A 21,325-nucleotide genomic window follows, 5' to 3' on the forward strand; every position below is an offset into this window, starting at 1 on the left:
GGATCAGCTAAGTAGCTAGACAGAGAAAGATCACTTATATAGGTGACATAACACCTAGGTTCAAGGTCTACAAGAATATGAATTGGGGTAAGGGGGGGGTCAACAAAATCCAGTTCCCCTGCCACTGAGAGGCAGGAACTCTCCCACAAAATTAGCTTCTCATCTGCTAGTGGCTGCTCATCACCACATGTGCTGACATGGAGGAGCATGCAGTGGGTGGTGGGGGAGTTGGCAGTTTGGACAGAGCACTGATGGAGCTGTTATCCAGGAAACACCTTGACCCTGTGGTCCCAGCCTCCACTTACATGGCTCTGTTTCCTGGATGCAGCCTGAAGAATTTTATGTGGAAAGCTAAATATAACCCTTGATGTAGTGTTTCTGGACAGGAAATGCAGTTTTAAAGTGAGGAAGATGATAAACATATTGCCAAAGCAGACACAAATACAAAAATCTAGCCAAAGGGAAAAATGATGGCCTTCGTTCTGTAGACCCAGAAGAGCTGAGGTGTTTTTTCATTTCTTTTTTTGTATTAAGGCAGCCTGAAGCAGGCAGGATGTGATGCAAAACTGGAATGATCCAAACTTCAATTGTCTCTGAGAAAACCATCACCCTTAACTTCGGTAGAAAATGCAGAACAGAGTATTTAAGAGTTGCTTATAACTTTTGCAAATTACATTTTAAATTTCAGCATATTTATTTCATTTTAAATAGCAGCACCTGAAGGCTTCTGATAATAATGGAAGTTATATGGCTTTAGTATGTCTTCAGAGACCCTGGGGTTCTTTATTAACAGCCTTTTTGACTGTTTTAGTGTCTGTCTCACGTGGACCTAAAAACAAATGCAGTTCTTTCAACTAATAGTCTATGTGCCGTTCCTCTAGCCCTGCGGGCATGCCCAATTCCCCCATTAATCATTCAAATGATGAGATCGATAATTCATAATGTTGGTTTTTAAGCTTTACACTGTGGAGAATGTCAAGTATATACCCAAGTACAGAGGCACTTCTAATGGAATGCTCACATGTCCATCACCAGTGATGGTCACTGAGATCATCATCTATACCCCTACTAGCTCCCTGCTGCCAGGTTTATTTTGAAGCAAATCCCCCAAATCATATCATTTCACCTGTAAATATTTCATTATGCACCTAAAAAATACAAAGACCTTAAAAATTACCCAGAATACCATTTTATGCCAAAAATTTTAACAATAATTCCTTAACATTTCAAATATCTCTACTAGATTATTTTGAAGCAAAGAACAGCCATCTTAACATGGAGATAAATATTCCGGTCTCCATATCTAAAAAATGAATAACTTTTTATTTTTTCTAAAGAAAATCACAATGTCGTGATCACACTTAAAAAAAAATTAATGCCTTAATATTACCAGATGTCCAGTCAGGTGTATAAATTTTCCCGATGTTCTCATTGTTATTTTACAGTTGTTTGAATCTGGATCCAAACAAATCTACACATTACATTTGATAGATATTTCTCTTGCATCTCTTTTAATTTATGGGTTTTCCTTTCCTCCTTATTTTTCTTAATAATTCACTGACGAACATGTTTCACATTCTGGATTTTATAAGATTACATACAGTCCAGTAGAGTGTAATTTCCCCCTGGAAACATTTTAACTTTTCCTTTATTCTTTTAAAAAATTTTTTTTGTATAACTCACCAAGTGATCCCTCTGATAAATCTAGTACCCACCTGGCCTCATACATAGTTATTACAGTATTTCTGACTATTTCCACATTCTGTAATTTATATCCTTGTGACTATTTTGCAACTACCAATTCGTTACTTCTTAATCCCTTCCTCTTTCTCACCCAGCCCCACCACTCATCCTTCCCATCTCTCTTTATTCTTTTTAAAAATTAAGTTTTATTGAGGTATTCGGATGTTAGACAAAATATACAGATGGAGCCCATCATTTAAGTTACATTTTTGTATTTCATAGAGTTTTTTCTTTAATTAAAATGAAATAAGAAGCTCTGTAGCTGCTTTCTCTCCTGCACACCCGAAAGATTCATAAATTGGTCGCTTGTTCATATTCCTACTGAAGTTTCTGCATCACAGATCTCCCATGTTGAGCCTCTGCGAAGCATTTTTCTCCTCCAAACCAGACTAGTTATTCTCTAAAACAGGAAAGGGCACGGGGATGAAGGATCAAAGGCCCTCCGGGGAGGGTGTTACAGAGGTGCTGATTTTAAATGTTCAAGGGATGATCAAAATGGACATGGCAGGAAATGTTTAAAAATTACAAAATGGAAGCAAAGGCAGTTTGAATAAAGTGCTGTGTGCTGTCTATATACCCCAGTCTAGGCAGAAACTACCAGCAGGGCATGAGCTAATTTAGGCCTATGGTATTAATAAAAAGTATGGTGAAAATTGTCCTGGAGATTTGAAATTTTCAGTGGACTCTGAAGCCTCCTGTGTAACACACTGGCTTGTTCATTTACTCAATCATTTGGGGCTAGGTAGCAGGTAGTTCTGGGAATACAAAAATAGTCTGTGGTCCTCACAGAGTAGATAGAAGATGCAAGCTCGAGTACCTGTAATACCAAATGGCCTGGGATTTGTGCCTCGAGTTTCTCTTCTTGAGATTTAGACTCTGTATCTGAAAGACAAAGTACCCGAAGGCAATTCAGATGGAAACTAAAAGGTTCATTTCAATTACATCTTTGAACATGTCTGTCCTTCAGTGTAAGAGTCTCGAATTCAAAGATGTCATGTAATAATTCAGCATCGATTCATTCATTCATTCATTTCTTCACTCAGAATGACTTTAACATTCTAGGCAGTTTCTTCTCCCTAGAAACCTTTTCCCACACTTTTCCCGGACTAATTTCTATTCACTTGCATGTCTCGATTTAGGCATCTCTTGTGCGGAGTCCTACCCGGCCTCAAAGTTTTGGTTAATATCCTTCTCCATGCCTCTGCTTATCAACTGCCTGTTAGTCCTTGGAAACACCAAACTGCAACAGGCAATGAAAAGAGTCATTGGCTAGATCAGTTAGCTGTTCCTGCATTTTTTAAAAATCCTCAAAATGAATGCCTTAAAACCACAACTATCTTGCTAGCTCATCATTCTGTGGGTAGGTTGGCTGGTTCTGTGTGTGCTGGCCTGCCTGGTCTTGCCTGGGATCCCCACATGTCTGTGATCAGCTGGTTGCTGGACGACCTTGGGACCTCATCTGGGTGGCTCATCTCTACTGTGTGTTCTTGCATTCAGCCATCATGAGCTCAGCAACTCTTCACAGTCACTTTAGCCAGTCCATTGGTTAACAGTCACAAGGCTGGATTCAAGGGGTCAGGAAATAGATTTCACCTTCTGATGCAAGGAGTTGCAAAATATTGTGGCCACTTTTGCAATCCGCTGCCCTGATTTTCAAACTGAGACAGTTTTCCTCAGGGAAAGAGCTGTGTACAAAACAAGGAAAGGAGTCCTCGGGGAATTGTCAGGATAGACTTGGAAAGAATGAAGAGCTTTTTCTGAATATAAAAGTAAAACAATTTTTTAAAAAATTTCCATTGGAGCCCAGGAAGTGAGAGGAATGAGGGGAGCAAGAAGGGAGCTGAGGTCTATAGGAGTAATGGCTGGTCCTCCATGAGGGTTAAATGCAGGGCCTCACACACTCACATGCACCGCTCCAGACTTTCACTGTGTTTTTACAACACCCAGGCCACTAATACTTCAGAGAGCTAGGTGAGATTGGAGGTGTCTGGCAAGGTGACATGTACTGGCAAAGAGAACTTGGAGATGTTCAGAAATTTACACCTGTGTCACCTCTGATTTTGCCTGTAATATGGGCAAGTTTTAGAGACATTGTTAGATTCTATATTAGTGGTTGGAGCAATGATACCTTTTTTTTTTCTTTTTACATTTTATCATGGAATATTTCTAACATACACATAAAGTAGACAGGGCAATCTAAGCAATCCCCTGGCACCCAGACCTTTGCCCAGACCACAACCAATTCATGACTATGTTTCTTCATCTCTTCCCCACTTGTCATCCGCCTAACACACTACACCATTTGAAGCAAATCCAGGATCTCTTCTCTGTAAATAGGTCAATATGTATTTCTAAAAGGTAGGAAGTTGTTTTAAAAGTGTGTAATCACATACTGTTATCACGACTTTAAAAAATAACAATAATTCCTTTTAAAAAAATCAAATATCTAGTCAATGTTCAAATTTCCAATTGTCTCCATACTGACAGCAGATTGGTACGTGTTACCTCTGTTAACCTACAAGAAGTCCCAAATAAACTGAGTTGAAAATCTATTGCTTAGGCATTTTGGAGATACTCTAATACAGTTATTGAAGAAACCAGGTCGTTTGTCCTATTGAGTTCCCCCCGATCTGGATTTTGTGGATGGCGACTTCATGCTGCCATGTAACGTGTTTGTATGGCTTCTGTGTTTCCTATAAATGAGTAATTGGATCTAGAGGCTTGATTAGTTTCCAGTTTATTTATTTTGGAAAGACTACTTTGAAAGTCATGTGAAGAGCTACCCCTTCTATTCTGGAAGATTTTGTTCAGATTTACGGCTTTTTAAATTCTGTGCTTCAAATTATGTCAGTTTGTACCTTGAACAAATATATTCACAATCTTTTCCTCCCAAGTAATGAATAAATTTTAGCTTTTCTATGTTTACTACTCTGGCAAAAAGTAGGGAGTGAGGAATACACATGATTTTTTGAAATGCGTAAGCAATAACTTTTCAAATCAGTTTAGTTTGGAAGTCATTTGTTGTATATGTGATCTAATTCCAGCACCAGCAATAAAACTTTATGAGAAGACCTAGTGAAATATCCAACACACAGGTGTGAGCACTAAAATAGAAGCAACTGATTTAAAAAAAAAAAAATGAACTAGACACAGGGAGGTTCAGACACTGGCTGAGGAAAGAGTGAGCAAGGTTGGGATTGTTGTAACTTCTGGCACCCAGAGGCAACATCAGCCATCTAAATAAGACATTTCTGTGTCTGTTGACCATCAGTAAATATCCGGGTTAGCTAGCAACTATTCATGATCTTATTGTCTGTTAAGAGTTGGAAACTTGGCTGTACCCTGTTTGTAAATACACACACCGAGTCATAGCTTACATCATTGCTTTTAAATAGAATTGTTTTCCCTATTTGAACTAGGCAGCTATTCAGGCTGTGAAAGCAACCTTTTTTTTTTTTTTTTTAAATCATCAACTTCATCTAACTATCTGTTTTCAAACAAACAACAATGAGTTTAAAGCTGGTAGGAACACCAACTATAGCAGCTCCCTCTTCACAAATTCCCAGAGGTAGGTATTTGCCATGTAAGGAAGTTGCCCCCCGAGAAAAAGCTGGTCTCACGCGCTGTATATAGAATCCAGGAAGGGAAGGCCATCTGTGCCCTACCTCTAAGGCCACCAGGCAGCCAGCCTGAACTATAGTTCTCCATTTTGGTCCCTGTGTTTGATTTTATGAGAATCTGGATGGTGTATTCTCTCTTTTTTTCCTTTGTTCTTCTTTTTGTTTCTGTAAATGTAAGTATTCTCTTATTCTTATGCCATAGGAAGCAACAGACAGAGGTGGCTTCCGTGGAGAAGCTAGAAAGGGCTATGTTTTAAGTTGATATCAGGGACAGTGGGACACTGACGGACCTGCTGTTCGATAGCCGGTTCCTGCCTGAGACTGTCCCAGATGAGGTGTGGTGTAAATGACAGTGGCCTCCCTGCTGCCGCTCCCACCTCTACAGAGGAGGGCATGGGACCAGTGCTGGGATGTGAGCCTCCCGCCGTTTCATACGGGTGATAATAAAGGCTGTGTCAGCCCCACTTGAGTTTCCTCAGCCACAAGGTCATGGCGTGGGACAGGCAGCAGGCAGGGAACCTGTTTCCTGGGCTCATCTTCAAAGCCAAGTCCCCTCACACTGCCATCCGCAATGTTCTCTGTCTTTAAAGACTCGTGTGATGAAATTGGACCCATCCCATTAATCCAGAATTATCTTTCTATTTTAAGGTTTTTAGCTTGAATCACATCTGCAAAAATCCCTTTTTACTATATTAGGCCACATATTCACAGGTGCTGGAGACTGGGGTGTGATCACCTTTGGGGACCATTACTCTGCCTGCCACAAAGAACCGCGTTTCCTTAGAAGGAGGAAAAGAAAAAAGTCGAGGAAAGAAATGTTTTCAAGGAGACTCTTTAAAGTCCTCACTCCTTACCTTATCATTTAAGCTTCTTCAATCCAACTTTCCAAAATAGCCACCCCATTTTTTCTACTTGAAATATCCCAGGGTTCCTTTAACTGAACTGGACTGTACATGCTCTGGGCTTTGCCTCAACCCCCACTGTTCCTGGTGCCACCTCACCCTTTCTCAGCATCGCCACCTCACCTCCAAGGTCCAGCTAGGGCACATCTCTTACAATGTCTCCCCTGATCCTCCAAGAGAGAATAAAACATCAGTGTTTTATCTGTCCTCTTTTGCGTTAAGGAAACTTCTGCCTGGTCTTACAGTTCCTTGTGCCCCACAAGGCCAGAGTTTCCCCAAGGCCCTGATGGATGTCCTCTTGCTGCCCTGTGCATGGCAGGGGCCACATCTATGTGCAGTGCCTGAAGCCCTGAATGACCCTCAGTGGACTCCTACTGGGGAGAAGGAGCCCGCAGGGGAACAACCTAGGGGTTGTGTGTTCCGCACCATTAGATCCTTGACCTGGAAATGAAGCACTTTGTCAGGTATTTGCACCTAATAAGGAGAAGCCACTTGTATTCACAGGGAACATGTGGGTCCTATCGAGAGGATGTACCCTGTACCTCCTTCAGAAGTAGACACAGCCTGATGATAGGCGAGGCCCAGGAGCAGGAGAGAGAAATCACTGCAGCCTCCCACTTCCCCCCTTCACTCCCTAATTGCCTGCCCACAACCACAGGTAGAAGGAAGGTATGTGTGGTACTCCTGGAACAGTAGAGAAATAGGTGGCAAAACAATTGAGATCCATCCTATCCGAGAACTCTGGGATCCTAACTCCCAGTACCTCAGAATATGACCTTATTTGGAAATAGGGTCTTTGCAGATGTAGTTAGTGAAGATGAGGTCATGCTGGAATGGGATGGGCTCCTAACCAGTATGGGTTCTTATTTATCCAATAAAAAAGTGGATGTTTGGACTTAGACTCACAAGGGAAGATCCCCATGCTATAAGCCAAGGAACTACCAGAAGCCAGGAGACATTCCCGAAACACATCCTTCTCTAACTTCTTCAGAGGGAGGAAGGCCCTGCCAACACCTCGATCTCAAATTTCTGGCCTCCGGAACTGTGAGACAATACATTTCTGTTGTTTAAAGCCACTTGGTTTGTGGTGCGTTGTTATAGCAGCCCTAGGAAACTAATACACACTCACACCCATTTTGGTTGACTTCTTTGTGAATGCAAATGTACTTGTGTGAATAGAAGAAATTTTAACTATTAAGTAAGAACTTTGGGCTTCTTACTTAAGCTCTCTGAACCCCATTTTCCTCATCTCTATGAAAAAGGTAAAGATAGCTCAGGCTTGTCGGGCGGGTGTGAGGATAAATGTGATCTTGAACTTAAAGCAGTTAGCTCAGCCCTCGGTGCATTGAAAGTTCTCAATAAATGGTGGTGGTGATATTATTCCAAGTTCACATAGAGGTGTGGTATGCTCAGTTAGAAGTCAGGGGTCCCTGGAGCAGCAGGCACCAGGGAGGTGTCTGGGTGCAGAGGTTGGAGAAGTAGATGGAGCCAGAGTGTAAAACTGAGGAGGATGTCAGTGGAACTTCAATCTGGCACCCTTCAGTTTTACTCAGCTCATCTGCTTCCTGGTTGTCTCTACCCCAACTTCGACCCCTCCTTCCTGTTGGCTGTTGTGCTTAAGAGGAAAGCAAATGTGTCTTAAGTTTGTGCTTCTTGGCAATTCCATCAATAAGAAAAATGAGCTGTATCAAACCACCCAATTGATGGAAACTAGTTTATCATAATATCTGTGGAATAAGTAAATAAATAAATGGATGAATATTTGAACTAATGAGCAAATGAATGAATGAATGTATCTCTCAGCTCCGCAGGCTCAAAGTACTTGTTCTCAGCAACCCCTTTGAAATGTGGGGTTTGGCTCGGCCCCTACATCATCATTCAGATGGTAGCACACTGACCTTTGATCTCAGATCCAAGATGTTTTAGCACTTACATAAGAAATTGTGCAACATGGGAAGAACACCAAAGAACTCAAGCCCTTTGCCACATTTCCTACTTCAATAGCTAGACGTAACTTTCTAGCCTGGCTTTGCAGTCCCTTCCGCCCTAGCCTTCCGCTTCCACCCATCCCATTTTTTCCCACACATGGCTTTTGCCCAAGCCCAGCTCTTCTGGTGACCAGTCTCATTGCATATGCGCCCTCTCCCTCTACCAATACATACACACATTTGCTCTAAGATGCTACTGCCAGCATAATCTTGGGTCTCTGCAGCTCTCCATATCTCCTTGAAGCTGCCGCACCAGCCAGGAGCGTAAAAATAGCAAAATGATCCATCCTTCTGTTAGGATCAGATTCACTTCAGTATTTCGTGCTACTCCATCATACCTTAACTAACCTAAAGCTGCCCAACCCACGTCCCTGATGCTCACACTGCCAGGACTTGTTTGCTCCATCCCGTGTCAGCCTAGAGCTCGTCCCTGGCCAGGAGACCTGCAGATTCCCTGCCAGTGTCTGGACCCCATTGTTCCAGACTCTGCTTCATTCTCTTACTATTGAGCTGTCCCCAACTTGCCACCATGTTTCCACAGGGAACTCATTCCCCCAGGGGACTCTGGCCCTTCTGTCTACTTGGCACACTCCTTCCTTTCCCCTGTCCTACTCTTCCCATCCCTTGAACACCTGAGAAATTTTCCATCTGTTTCCCATTTCAGTTTCCACCTCCATTCTAGCTCTGTACATATTCAATTTGCAATACACTAACACCGATTTATGTATATGGAACTTGGTAGGTCAGCTTCTTGTTTTCCCATCTGGATTCATCATCTTCAGGAGAACAGTCATTTTTACTCTTTTTTCGATTATTTCATGTTCTCTGTGTATACTAGAGAAGAATTGAAATTGATCAATGTATTCAAAGTATAGCCAGGACCAGGTCTATCTCTGCGATGACAAAGAAATTTCAACTTGAGTGACACCCTTGGTGGCTGGCATGACTGTTAAAGTGCTGAAGACATGGGGAGTCTGTTCATATCTAGGCTCAGACTGCACTCAATCAGTGACATGTCCCAGGGCATGGTAGCAGGGAGCTGTATGCAAACTTTTTTTTTGTGGGTCCTTGTCTCCATCCATGCACTCACTTTAGGAAAGAGGGCATTTTGTGGCATGGGTTGGAAGTCTCTGGTGTTGTTCAGGAACTTTGGAAATTGCTTAGCTGCAAATGACCTTTGCCTCTAATATTGAACTTGCCCCCATCTGAGGCCCAGGGCTGCTGGTAGAGTGAGTGAAGCAAGAGACAAAATGAGAGCCCATGTCAACCATCAATTTGTCCTGGGGCTTTTGAATGCCATGGCATTCTAGACAGAAATAAGCCTTGACAAGCCAGGGTTCCTGAAGGTGAAGTTGCCCCTATACACTAGAATCTGGATCAGTTATCCACCCAGCCTCGGTATCTTAGTCTAATAATAACATCTAAAGGGTTCTTTAACATGAGACCTTAGAAGGTGAGGAATGGCTGCCTGTACTGTAGAAGACCAACTTTCTGATGTAAATCTTAAATATCTAAAATAGACTGTTGAGGCCTCTCAACTTTGAATTCCCCCAGTGACCAAGGGACCACTTCTGGTCCAGCCCAGGAGCCCTATGTGCTGTGCTCTAACTCCCATCCCTCAACCCCGGCTCCTGCAGTCCAATGGGCCCTGGACTACTACTCTATCTTCATTACCGCCCTTATGCACAACCAGGGTTGTCTATGAGAAGTGAATCCCTACTGGTTTATTTTTATAGAATTTTGCCTCTCTCCAAAGTCCTCCACCAATTTCTGGCTATGGCCATGGGTGGCTGGAGCTCTGTCTCTCAAAGTATCTGTGTCCACATTTTTAACCAAAATGCTATCCTATGGAGGGCATTGGAACTCCTTTTGGCAGGGAGGGTGTTTTCCCCTTTAGAAGGGAAGGTAAAGTTTATTCCTGGGTGCATAACACCCAGGCACTCTGCCTAACCATGATATGAATGTCCCCTGTATTCCAAACCATGTCCTTGTAAGACAGTCCTCTTCAATCACTTCGTGCCTAATAGCATGTATCTTATGCTTGGGCAAATCATTTCCACTTTCTCTCTTGCCACAAAACTAGGAAATGGGCCTAGGAAATGGATCTGGAAAGAAGGCAGATGAGTTAACAAAAGGATGCCAAAGAGTGGAAAAACAGAAAAAAAGAGCCCTCTTTATTGGTCTTTAAAACTCTTAAATAGTAAAGAAGAACAAAGAAAACTCTCTCTTTGGTAAAATAGTTCTTGAAGACAAAAATTTCTTTTTCATTTTAGTATTTTAAATGAAACACTAAAAGTAAAGGCATCTCTTTTGTATCATTCCTTTTCGTAAAGAAATACCACCTCCTCATTGGCCTCACAAGGAGAACCCGAAAGGCAGGATCGAACGAACATCCTCACCCTCAATGTCAGGACTCGGAAATGCATGAGAAGGCAGAGCCACCGCCACCACACAGGACTATATTGTCTGTATCCTTCATCGCACTGCTGCTGATTATTGATATGATTACTGAAAGGTCCTTAAGCTTAGCAATACAGCAAATATCTGCTTTGTTGGAGAGGTCCCTCTGGTCCCCTCCTTTCAATGATTCCCAGACAGGGATCCGTAATGGCTGCTTTTAACTTTGTCACCCTGAGCGAGGCCTTGTAATGGGGAGGGCTGCCAGAGCCACTGGGGGGTCTAACTGAGCACATCATCCATCATCCAGCCCCCTGTGGAAGGTGGCCTCAAGGTGTCTGAGGCTCAACATCCCTTTTGCCTTCTCTTTGAACCACCTGTGTTACCTAGAGAAAGGATGCCATCGCCACACTTGCATATTCCCTAAACCACACTCCTGGTTGTAGAAGAGAAATGTGTGCATTACCCATTATGCAACAGGATGGAAAGAACCTTCCTTGCCGGCCTGTAAGGAGTTCCAAGGCCATGACAAATTCCCTGTGCTTCCTGAGCCAGTGTTGTTATCTCAGTTTTGGTTATTATAATGGTTAATTTTATGGGTTGACTTGACTGGGTCACATGGTGCCCAGATATTTGGTCAAACATTCCTCTGGGTGTGTCTGTGAGGGTGCTTCTGGGTGAGATTAACATTTCAGTGGTAGACTGAGGAAAGCAGATTGCCCACTCTCCCAGGATGGGTGGGCCAAGGGTTTGACTAGAACAAAAAACTGACCCCACCCCAAGTAAGAGAGACATCTGCCTGGCTGCCTTTGAATTGGGACAGGTCTTCCCTGCCTTCAGACTTAAACTGAAACATCAGCTCTTCCTGGGTGTTGAGCCTGTCAGCCTTTGGACTAAAGCACCATTGGCTCTTTGAGTTCACACACTTGAGAAGTTGGACTACAATTATACCATCACTTTTCCTGGGTCTCCAACTTGCTTACTCGCTCTGCAGATCTGGGAACTTGCCAGGCTCTATAATTAGAGATCCAATTCTTTATAACAAATCCCTGTCTCTGTCTCTCTCTGTCTCTTTCTAGGAATAGCTACAGATATACATCCTACTGGTTCTGCCTCTCTGGAGAACCCTGACTAATACAGCAATAAATGAGATTAAATTAAGAAAGCCAAGCACTCGATATGCAGAAGGCTGAAGGCTCTCTTCTTAATCTTCAGAATTCCAGAGACTAGAACCCCCAACCCAGCTTTGGCTGACAGTCACCTGGTGAACTTTCCCCGGGGGCTCAAGTGAATGTTCTGCTGGTGCTCACTCCCACCTCCAACACTACAGAAGGCCCTTAAGGGCCACAGGGAGTCTCATTGTTGTTCATGAAATAGGCTGACATGATCCTATCAATAGCAACTGTTTTCCAAATGCCCCTCCAAGGATCGGGCCCTCACTGTTTGGATGATGTGGCCTTCTCCAGGGATATCCCCAGAGCCCCTCGCTTACTGAGCCAGCTAATGTAACACGAGGACTTGAATTCCTAGGGAACAGAAAGGGCCGAAGGTGAAATCTGGGCTTGCATTGCCTCTTACTGGCCACCGCAGAAGAGAGCTCAAATATTGTAAAATGCCTTGATCTAATTCCTTTTCCCATTTTCACATGAAGATCTGTAAAAAGAAAGAAAAGAGGAAAGAAGAAAGAAAAAGAAAGGAAGGAAGGAAGGAAGGAGGAGTGAGGGAAGAAGGAAGGAAGGAAGGAGAAAATGCCTCTAAACCTAAAGCAAAGATTCATATCAACATATTTATCAGAGAATAAGTTAAATAAAACATGAATCAACTCTCATGTTTGCAACATCTTAATCTGGACTAATTAAGACAATTCTTGAGTAATTTCCTTTTGTTTCCTGCCCCATAACACCTTTATTTTAGGCTAGGCAGATATCTTCTCCACTTCAACTTTTTATTTATTTGATTTTTAACTGACCGTTAGCACTTCTCTTTTTCCCAAGGGTAGAATTAGTTTTTGACCAGCTTTGAAATGAGCCGAAGGGAGACTGAGAACCTGCCCCTTTGAATGACTCCTGAGCTAATAACCTGGAGTAAAAATCCTGTCTTGGGGAAAGCAGGTTACTAGTCATTATCAGAGGTGATAGAGAAGCTCCCCTCCCTCCAGGAACTTTAGCATCTACACAAAGGGCAGAATAGATTGACCCCAAAAGAGTCTCCTACCATTACATGTGCCTTTTCCATGATTCTTAGGGTCATTCCCCATTTGGAGAAGGCCCGGTCCTTGAGGGCTGCCCTCATGTAGCTTTATCCATTGACCAGAAACAAGTGGTAATTCCATTTCCGGTACAGAAAACCTACTTCCTTCTCTGATTTCCCTAGTATGTTACCTACTATGGAGTCCAAGAGGAAATGATTAAAATAGTCCAAGGTTGGGCTGCAGGCATGAAGAACAAGGTACAGCATTGATAGGATGATGGCTGGTTTGGGGCTTAGAAAAGTTATAGGCTGTGCAGGAATGCTGCATTAGATGAGCAGCAAGATATTACAAAACAAAGAGCCTTGGGTGAGTCAGTGATTAGAATTCATAGGTTCTGAGAATTTGTGCAGACTCTTGTTTCTTTATGAAAAAGGCAGCTCTCAAACTTGGGACTTGGCATAAATAAGCCCCTGGAAGAAGGTCTGGTAAAACTCAAAGGGCAGGAGTTAATCCTGCTTACGGATAACACTGAAAGCACTAACCTAGGCTAAGTAAGCACTGAAATGTTTTCTGTTTAGACTTCAAAGAGGCTCAGGGACAGAGCAGCTGTGTCCTGCCAGCTACCCCTTTGATGACAGAGGGGGAGCACCAAGGGCAAGCCAGCAATCTGTGTGGAGAGGGAAGGGCAAACATCACTGATAAAATGCCTTCCGAGGCAAAGACAACGAATGCAAATATGATAGATCAATACCTAGATTCCCTCTGATATGGGATCAAAGCAGACAGACACTTTACACAAAAGCAAACACAAAGAATCAATGCCTAGAAGCACTTCTAGAAATGTAAATGTACAATTTTATGATAGCATGAGGTACCTATAAAGCTCACAAATAAATAAGAATGTAACTATCCAGCTTGGTCAGAGCCTAAATCGGTTTGATCTCTTGGGACAGCGACATGGCAGTATATATAATAAAAACTACAAATGTGTTTTATGACTGCTCGTCTAAGACTCTAGGAATTATACCACATAAAAGTTATTTATTTACAGTTGTAAAAAATAAGGAATCATTCCAGATGCTCAAATCTGGTAATTGGTTAAATAAAATATGGCAGCTTAACTTAAAGGCATGAGGATCTATCTCACTGTCTTATAGATGAAGACACCCAGGAGAGGTGAAATCCAGGGTGGGGAAGAGGTTTCATCTTATGCACCCATTCTCTTGAGGTCTGTCTCAGAGTTGTGAATTCAAAGGGACCTGAGGCAAGATCTGGGCTCCTAAAAAGAAAACCTGATCAATAAGAGATGTCTTCCAGAAATGCATCTGAGGGCTGTGGGAGGTTCTATGCATGCAACTGTGAGCCCTGGGTCCTAGGGCTGGCTGTGGGCATGGTCAGCACTGGAGCTGGTCTTCTCTCCTTTGTACCGGAGTCTCCCTTGGTGTCTACAACACAAGTCTTCAAACTGGGGACCAAGGGTACCTTAGTGTGGGTGAAGACGTTCAGAGGCTACTCCAAAAGTTTCAGGGGAGCGCATTACCTGACTCTCAGTATCCCTATGCGTCCTGTCCTACAACGGGTTTGCAGACAGTTGGCTCAAGTTCCCCAAAGCCCAATCCCACCTAGGAAAGGCAGACATGCTTTTTCACCCTCTTGGATCTTAGTAGGAAGCGTTGCTCTGGGTGGGAAAGGTTCCATATGCAAAACAGGATGACACCCCCTGTAATAACTGATCAATTTCCCATAAACCCAGACGGTCACTGCCTCTCCCAGTCTATACACAACTTTGTGAAGGGAGAGGTGGTCCTGTGTGAATTAAGACATGGCAGCGTGGGTCACGAGAGTAGTAACAACCTCCGTGTTGCAACTTTGCTTTTTCCACTCCCCACCATGACCGCTAAAGCACTATTTTCTCTCTTGAGAATCCTTTGAGAGTGAAGCAGAAAGAGCAGTCCTGAGAAATACTAATTATTAAGAAATGCTTATTTTCATACATGTACATTAATTATTCTTCTCAGCTGTTATCAATTTTCATCCCTAGCAAGTGACATCAGGAAAGAAATGTGCCATCAAATAGCCAGAGAAGTAGAGGTCAGTGACAGTGATTATTTGAAATAAAACTAAATGCTTTCTGGGACTGCCAAAGTTTTCATGAGTCATTGATTATAACCCAGAGGTAAAATTGTTGCAAAACTTCTTTCGTAGTTGGTAAAACCACTTTCATCGAGTATTATAAAATATTCACTCAAATTATATGATCTCCAGCTTTATTTTTTAAACTTATAATTCCTTTTACCTCCTACTAGCAAGAAGTAAATAATATACTAGCTCTTGGCATAGGAAACATTTGCTCATGGTGTATCTGACTTAGAGATTCATTTCCAATAAAATTCTGCCTTTCATGTGTCACTATGTATTAAAATTGATAATGTATTTATGTTGTCTTAATCAGTCATGTTGTAAAAGACTATAATGCTGACTCAGTCAAGAAAAACTAACGCGTAGATCATTATGATCAACTTGAAACATAAAATTTCAGTTTCTATATGTGTGTTCTGTCTCATAGGATAACCAATAAGAAACCTTGATGAATCACAATATGGCATAAGGATAAAAAGCTATGGAGAAAGTGGACTGGAAATACAGTTTCGAGAAGAAAAATCGACTTTAGTTCATTTTTAATGGATGTTGGCGAGTATCAAATTGCTAGAGTTTTGACATTCCATTGTAAAACTTTTTAAGGATTAATTAGTTTTTTTTTTGAGGCTCAGTATTTGCATAGATGCAATTATCTAACCTTATGTAAATTTTCTTTTTTCTTTTAAATTACACTTGATATTCAATATTATTTTTTTTTTAGTTTCAGTTGTACAGCACAACCTCCAGAGAGTTACATAATTTATGATATGATCCACCCTATTAGTCTAGCACCCACTTGGCACTGTACACAATTATTATAATATTACTGACTATATTCCCTGTACTATACTTATATCCTTGTGACTATTTCATAACTACGATTTGCACTTCTTAATCTCTTCCCCTTTTCCGCCCATCCCTCTGACCCCCTCCTATCCTGCAACCATCAGTCCATTATTCTCTGTATCTATGAGTCTAAACTTATGCACATTTTAAAATGTCAACATAAAATGTGCAATGGAATGAACGGTTTCAAAATTCTTTTAGGGAGCATGTGACAAAAATCTTTATAAACTGCTCTTCTTCAAGGGTCATCCCGTTAGAAATGCCTCACAAAAAGAGTATCTGGATCAAATAGATTTGGGGAATGCTTCAAAACCCCATTTTGAAAACTTATAACACATATTGAATACTCGGAGAAATCCTACGATAAAAAGCCTGTTGAATGTTGTTTAATCTAGTGTCTCCCAAATTTCTTTATTTATTGATCTCTATCTTCTCAAAAGCCCCTTTTGCTATCCAGGGGATAGTTTGAGGGGAAGGTTGCCATGTCACATCCCCCTAGCTCCTGAATGTCCTGATAAAGAAATTTGTGAATGAAACAGTAAGTGGGAAACAGAAAAACAAAAAAATATCGACACGCAGTGCAATTATGCAAAACTATTTACTAGTTGAGATAATTTGGAGACCAATGTAAACAGCTGTTCTCTTCCTGCTTAAGACAAAGACAAGTCATAAGAGAGGGGAGGTGGAGGGAGGGCACACATGGGCAGGTGGGAAGGAATGACAGCTGGTTAACTGATGGATTCGGGAGAAAGTCCTGAGTACAAAATTGGGGTCTGGGCCCCCAGAGTCATCCTGGCCCTGGAAGGTATATGAGATCCACACCAAACATCAGTATCTGGGGAAACTGTCTCAGCCAAGGGAGTTGTTTTAAGCTGTAGAGCTCAGGTCTTGAGAGTAATTAGTGTGAGCCAGTGGACACAGCAGGCTTAATGTTTCATGGGCAAAAGGGCCAGCCTCAGATCTGGATGGGAACCGTTTATGCCATTCAGATAAGACAGCTCCAGTTCAGGCCATTTCTCTTATAAACCATCTTGGGAAGAAATGCAGCAGCTGGCTGGGTTTTATGCTCTCCAGGGGAGTGATGTTACTTTTCGCCATAGAATTCATCTCTTGCAGGTGCTGCCATTTCTGTGGTAGACTCAGTATGTCACATCTTTGGGACAATATTAAAGCATCTGTGAAACAAAGCTGCTCAGCTTGAAAAGGAAGAAGGGTTTTAGATGAACAGCACTATAGCAATATCCAATATGAGGTCCATTGGTACCTACAGGGGTGTGGACACATCCACAGAGAGCCACTGGTCTCAGTCCTCCAAAGGGACATGCCTCTTGCATGAGGACAGGAACTATTGGAACTCAGCTAGGCCCAAATGATGACAGGAGGAAGGAGAACAAGCTCAGAATATCATCTTCTCTCTGAGGAAATATTTGGGCAGCTTAGCTCCCAAAATAATGCTACTACTCCTTAAATGACAGTCTGAAGTAATTGGCCCTTGATTATCTGAGAGTTTATCTAGTTGCAGATTACCTATGTTAATTGTGTTTGTATGTTCTGAAAATGGACAACACATCTATCCCACATGTTCTTTTTTTATTGAGGTGAAATTCACTTAATATACAATTAACCATTTAAAAGTATACAATTTAGTGGTATTTAGGATATTTGTAAGGTTGTGCAACCCCGAGCTCTAGCTAGTTTCAAACTTTTTCATTATCTCATAAAAAACACCCCATACCCATTAAATGATCTCTTCCCACTGCCCCCTCTCTTAGATGACTGATGACTTCTAATCTGTTTTCCTCTCTGTATGGATTTATGTATTCTGGATTTTTTTTTCAGTCTATATTCATGAAGAATGTTGGTCTGTAGTGTTCTTATGGTATCTTTCTCTAGCTTTGGCATTAGGATAATTCTGGCCTCATAGAATGTGTTAAAAAGTAGTTTTTTCCCTTCTGTATTTTTGGAAGAGTTTGAGTATAATTGCTGTTAATTATTTTTTAAAAGTTTGATAGAGTTTACCAGTGAAGCCCTCTAGTTTGTTGGGAGTTTTTTGATTATTGATTCAATCTTCCTACTTATTCTAAGTCTGTTGAGATTTTCTATTTCTTCTTGACTCAGTTTTGATAATTGATGTATTTCTAGGCATTTGTCCATTTCATGCAGATTATAATTTGTTGGCACACTACTGTTCATCCTATTCTCTTTTGATCCTTTTAATTTCCATAAGGTCAGTAGTAATGTCCTCACTTTCGTTTCTGATTTTAGTCATGTTTTTTCTCTTTTTCTCTTAGTTTAGCTAAAGGTTTTCCATTTTATTCACCTTTTCAAAGAACTAACTTTGGGTTTTGTGAATTATCTATCTCTATCTTTTTTGGACTCTCCACTTCACTTACCTGTGTAATAATCTTTACTATTTTGTTCTTTCTGTTGATTTAGGGGTCAGTTCTTCTTTTCTCATTCTTTAAGAACCACATGGTTTTTTTTCAAGGAGACTTCACTGTCCCTTCATCAAGAGGTAGGGTCTGTTTCTCTTTATCCTGAATCTGGATGGCCCTGTGACCCATTTCGATCAATAGAATGTGGTGGAAGTTATGTTGGGTACCTTCCAAAGCAAGGCCTTGAGGTATTTGCAGCCTGCTCTGCCTTCTTAGAATCCAGCCTCCATGCTACAAGGAAGTTCAAGTAGCTGTAAGAAGAAGCCCACAGGGAGGAGAACCGAGGAACCAGCTGAGTTTCTAGCTGGTAGCCAACACCCACATGACAACAAGGCTACCATGGACCTCCAGCCACCCAGAGCCCCAGCAGATGAAGCAGAACTGCTTAATCAAGTCTCAGAATTGTGAGAAATAACAAAGTGTTATTTTGAGCCATGAAGTCTCATGGTGGTTTGTTATGCAGAAGTAGATGACTAAACAATAACCCAAGTCCTTCCCTTCCCACCACTCACTAGGGTCCTCTGAGCCATAAGGGTCAAGGAAGGGGATTGGCAGGGGAGGTGACCTCAAGAATTTCACTTGAATTCATCACTTGCACTCAGACTGAACAACCATTTCTGATGAGAAGAATGATTTTAGGGTTGCCCGAGGGATTGGTGGTGTCTGGAAACTGCAGAGGCATTAGAGTTAAGCAGCCTGGAGCTCAGAAGCTACTTCTGCTGTTTGGGAGTTGGTTGTGTGACCAATGAAACACTTAAATTTTGAATCCCAGTGTGGTCTGTAGCGAACGTGGCTGTTCAGCAGGATTCTTCCGAGTATTTAATGAGAGAACATATTCAATGTGCCAGGCATCGCGGCCCTCAGAGAATGGTCGGTGCTGCTCTTGCTGTTGCTTCTCCCCTTCCTTCTTTACCTCACGGATATTCTAACGGGATATTCTAATGGGAGTGCCGTGGAAGAGGTGAGAGTGGGTGTGTCACATATTTGCAGTTCCATCTTACTAGTCCTAACGCTAGGATATTAAAGGAGGAATGAATCTCCTTAGTAGCCTAGAGAAAAATTTCTCAAGACTTTTGGAAACTATGTAGACTTGCTGAAATGTCAAGAAGTCAGCTAGATGAATCATGAAATAGAATTCGTGATTCTAGTTTCTTATCTTGAAAGTGATAGAATTGTTACTTATTTTTCAAGATTAAAAAAACTTAATCTTGAAAATTTAAGCTGCCTAGAAGTTACACAATGGTTGACTATCGCTTCCCCCAGAGAGAGTTTATCTTTATATGTAGTGGGAAAAGATTCCACTCACCATGAGAACTATAAATGTCTGAGTGGGCAGGAGTCTTTGCAAACTGAATCTGGATAAAACATTTTTTTCCAGATCAGAATTTGGGGTTTAACCTATAAACACAGAAACACAGAAAGGTCTCCATATCCTTTATATATGTTCATTACACATACAGAATTAAGTACTTTTTTATATTAAATACAAGTTTGTAATCAGGAATATTGTCTTCCTAATTAGATTAAATGTTCTTTCAGAGTAGAGGTCAAAACGTATACTTCTTGTTCTGAATCCTTCCTGTGTGCGGCCCTGTTTCAGTTATGTCATAGTTATTCTTGAAAAACATTAAATTATATTCACCACCTTACGTCATCAATATTCTTAAGATAGTGTATGCCATTTCCTGGCTGAAGGGACAATTGATTGAATAAATAAATGATGCCAACAAATATTTATTGAATTCATGCTAAGTGTCAGAAAAAAAATGCACCACCTCAACCACCCCCATGCACCCAGCTCTGCTCTCCAAGAACAAGGAACAGGAGGAAGTAGAGATGAGCTTGTCTTCCACTCCTATGGATGATTTTATTGCAGAAGAATACTCTGCATACAGTACATATTGTATTAATCCGGGTCATTAGAGAAACAGATGGGATTAAATGTGCAAGGATATATGCTTGTGTGAAACAAAAATAGGAGAGAAGCTGAACGAGGCTGGGAGAGCCATCAGACTAACGTACTCGTCTGACTCAGAGTGAAGGAGAATGAGAGGAAAGGTTGATTGAACATCTACACTGCCATGTGGTATGGGGAAGGTTTAGGATGGCAGAGGCATCCCATGGTTCCCAGGAACAGACCTGCCCTATTATTCCGCCTGGCTCAGTCACTGCCTGAGAATAGTCCATAGAAGGCCTGCTGCAAATCGATGATGGATTTCAACGTGGAGCAGCTGGGGTCCTCTATCAATTACACCCCCGTGGTCGGCGGCCTGCACTGCATGGCCACCACAGATGCTCATATTTTTGTTCATTGAATTGATTTCACCTGAAAGAGCCACATCCCTCTTCTTTTCTTACCGCATCGATTCTGACCATGAAAGGGAGGCAGCAGATCTCAGGAGGTAAGCGACCTTAGCCATTCCATTTTACAGTGTGGGCAAATCCTTATCAAAAAGTCTATTAGGAAGCTTCCAGAATCCATGCTTTTTTTAGTCTCAAAAAGTTCAGATCACCTGGCAAACATCTCATTTCCCTCAATAAGGCCAGACTTGTTCATCAAAAAATACAGTGGGCAATGGAAGTGTATATATGTATGTGTGTGTGTGTGAGAGAGAGAGAGACAGAGACAGAGACAGAGAGAGACTGAAACAGAGAGAGAGAGACAGAGACAGACTTGGCTTATGTTCCAGCTGTTTGCTCCAAATATTTCAGTACTTACTCTCTTTAAATTAAAATGAAACAGCATAAATAATGCAGCCAAATCCACTTAATATCAAGTTATTAATAAAAAAAATCTGTCTCATGATTTTTTTTTTCTTCAGACTCCAAGCAATTTGGCAAAATTGCAATACCACTAGCCAAATACTCGCTGACATCAAAACACTCTCGGGGTTAGAGCTAAGTAAAAAAATTGCTTTCTGAGACTAAAATTACTTGCTATCAACCAAAGTAAACAAAATTTAATTATTTTAATAGGTTAAAACCTGACACTTTGTTCCTCCTCTCCACAGAGACTGTGTGTTGGTTACACACAGTAGAGCTATCTGAGTGACAATGTCCATTC

At 41.6% G+C, this 21,325-nt stretch overlaps 1 long non-coding RNA gene across 2 annotated transcripts in view; it reads left to right on the forward strand.

Annotated features, from left to right (window-relative positions):
• Positions 1-21,325, forward strand: part of LOC118605394 — an 84,963-nt gene that overhangs the window by 22,021 nt on the left and 41,617 nt on the right. The window contains exons 2-3 of one of the 2 annotated variants that reach the window (XR_004952116.1): positions 15,408-18,341; positions 18,478-19,973. The exons of the other annotated variant lie outside the window; for it this stretch is intronic. This is a non-coding gene — a long non-coding RNA (uncharacterized LOC118605394). Of the gene's footprint in view, positions 1-15,407; positions 18,342-18,477; positions 19,974-21,325 lie in introns of those variants that run through there. 2 annotated transcript variants of the gene reach the window in all.

The sequence above is a fragment of the Rousettus aegyptiacus genome, unplaced genomic scaffold, assembly GCF_014176215.1.
Source record: "Rousettus aegyptiacus isolate mRouAeg1 unplaced genomic scaffold, mRouAeg1.p scaffold_m13_p_7, whole genome shotgun sequence".
In the NCBI taxonomy this organism is placed as follows: Eukaryota; Metazoa; Chordata; class Mammalia; order Chiroptera; family Pteropodidae; genus Rousettus; species Rousettus aegyptiacus.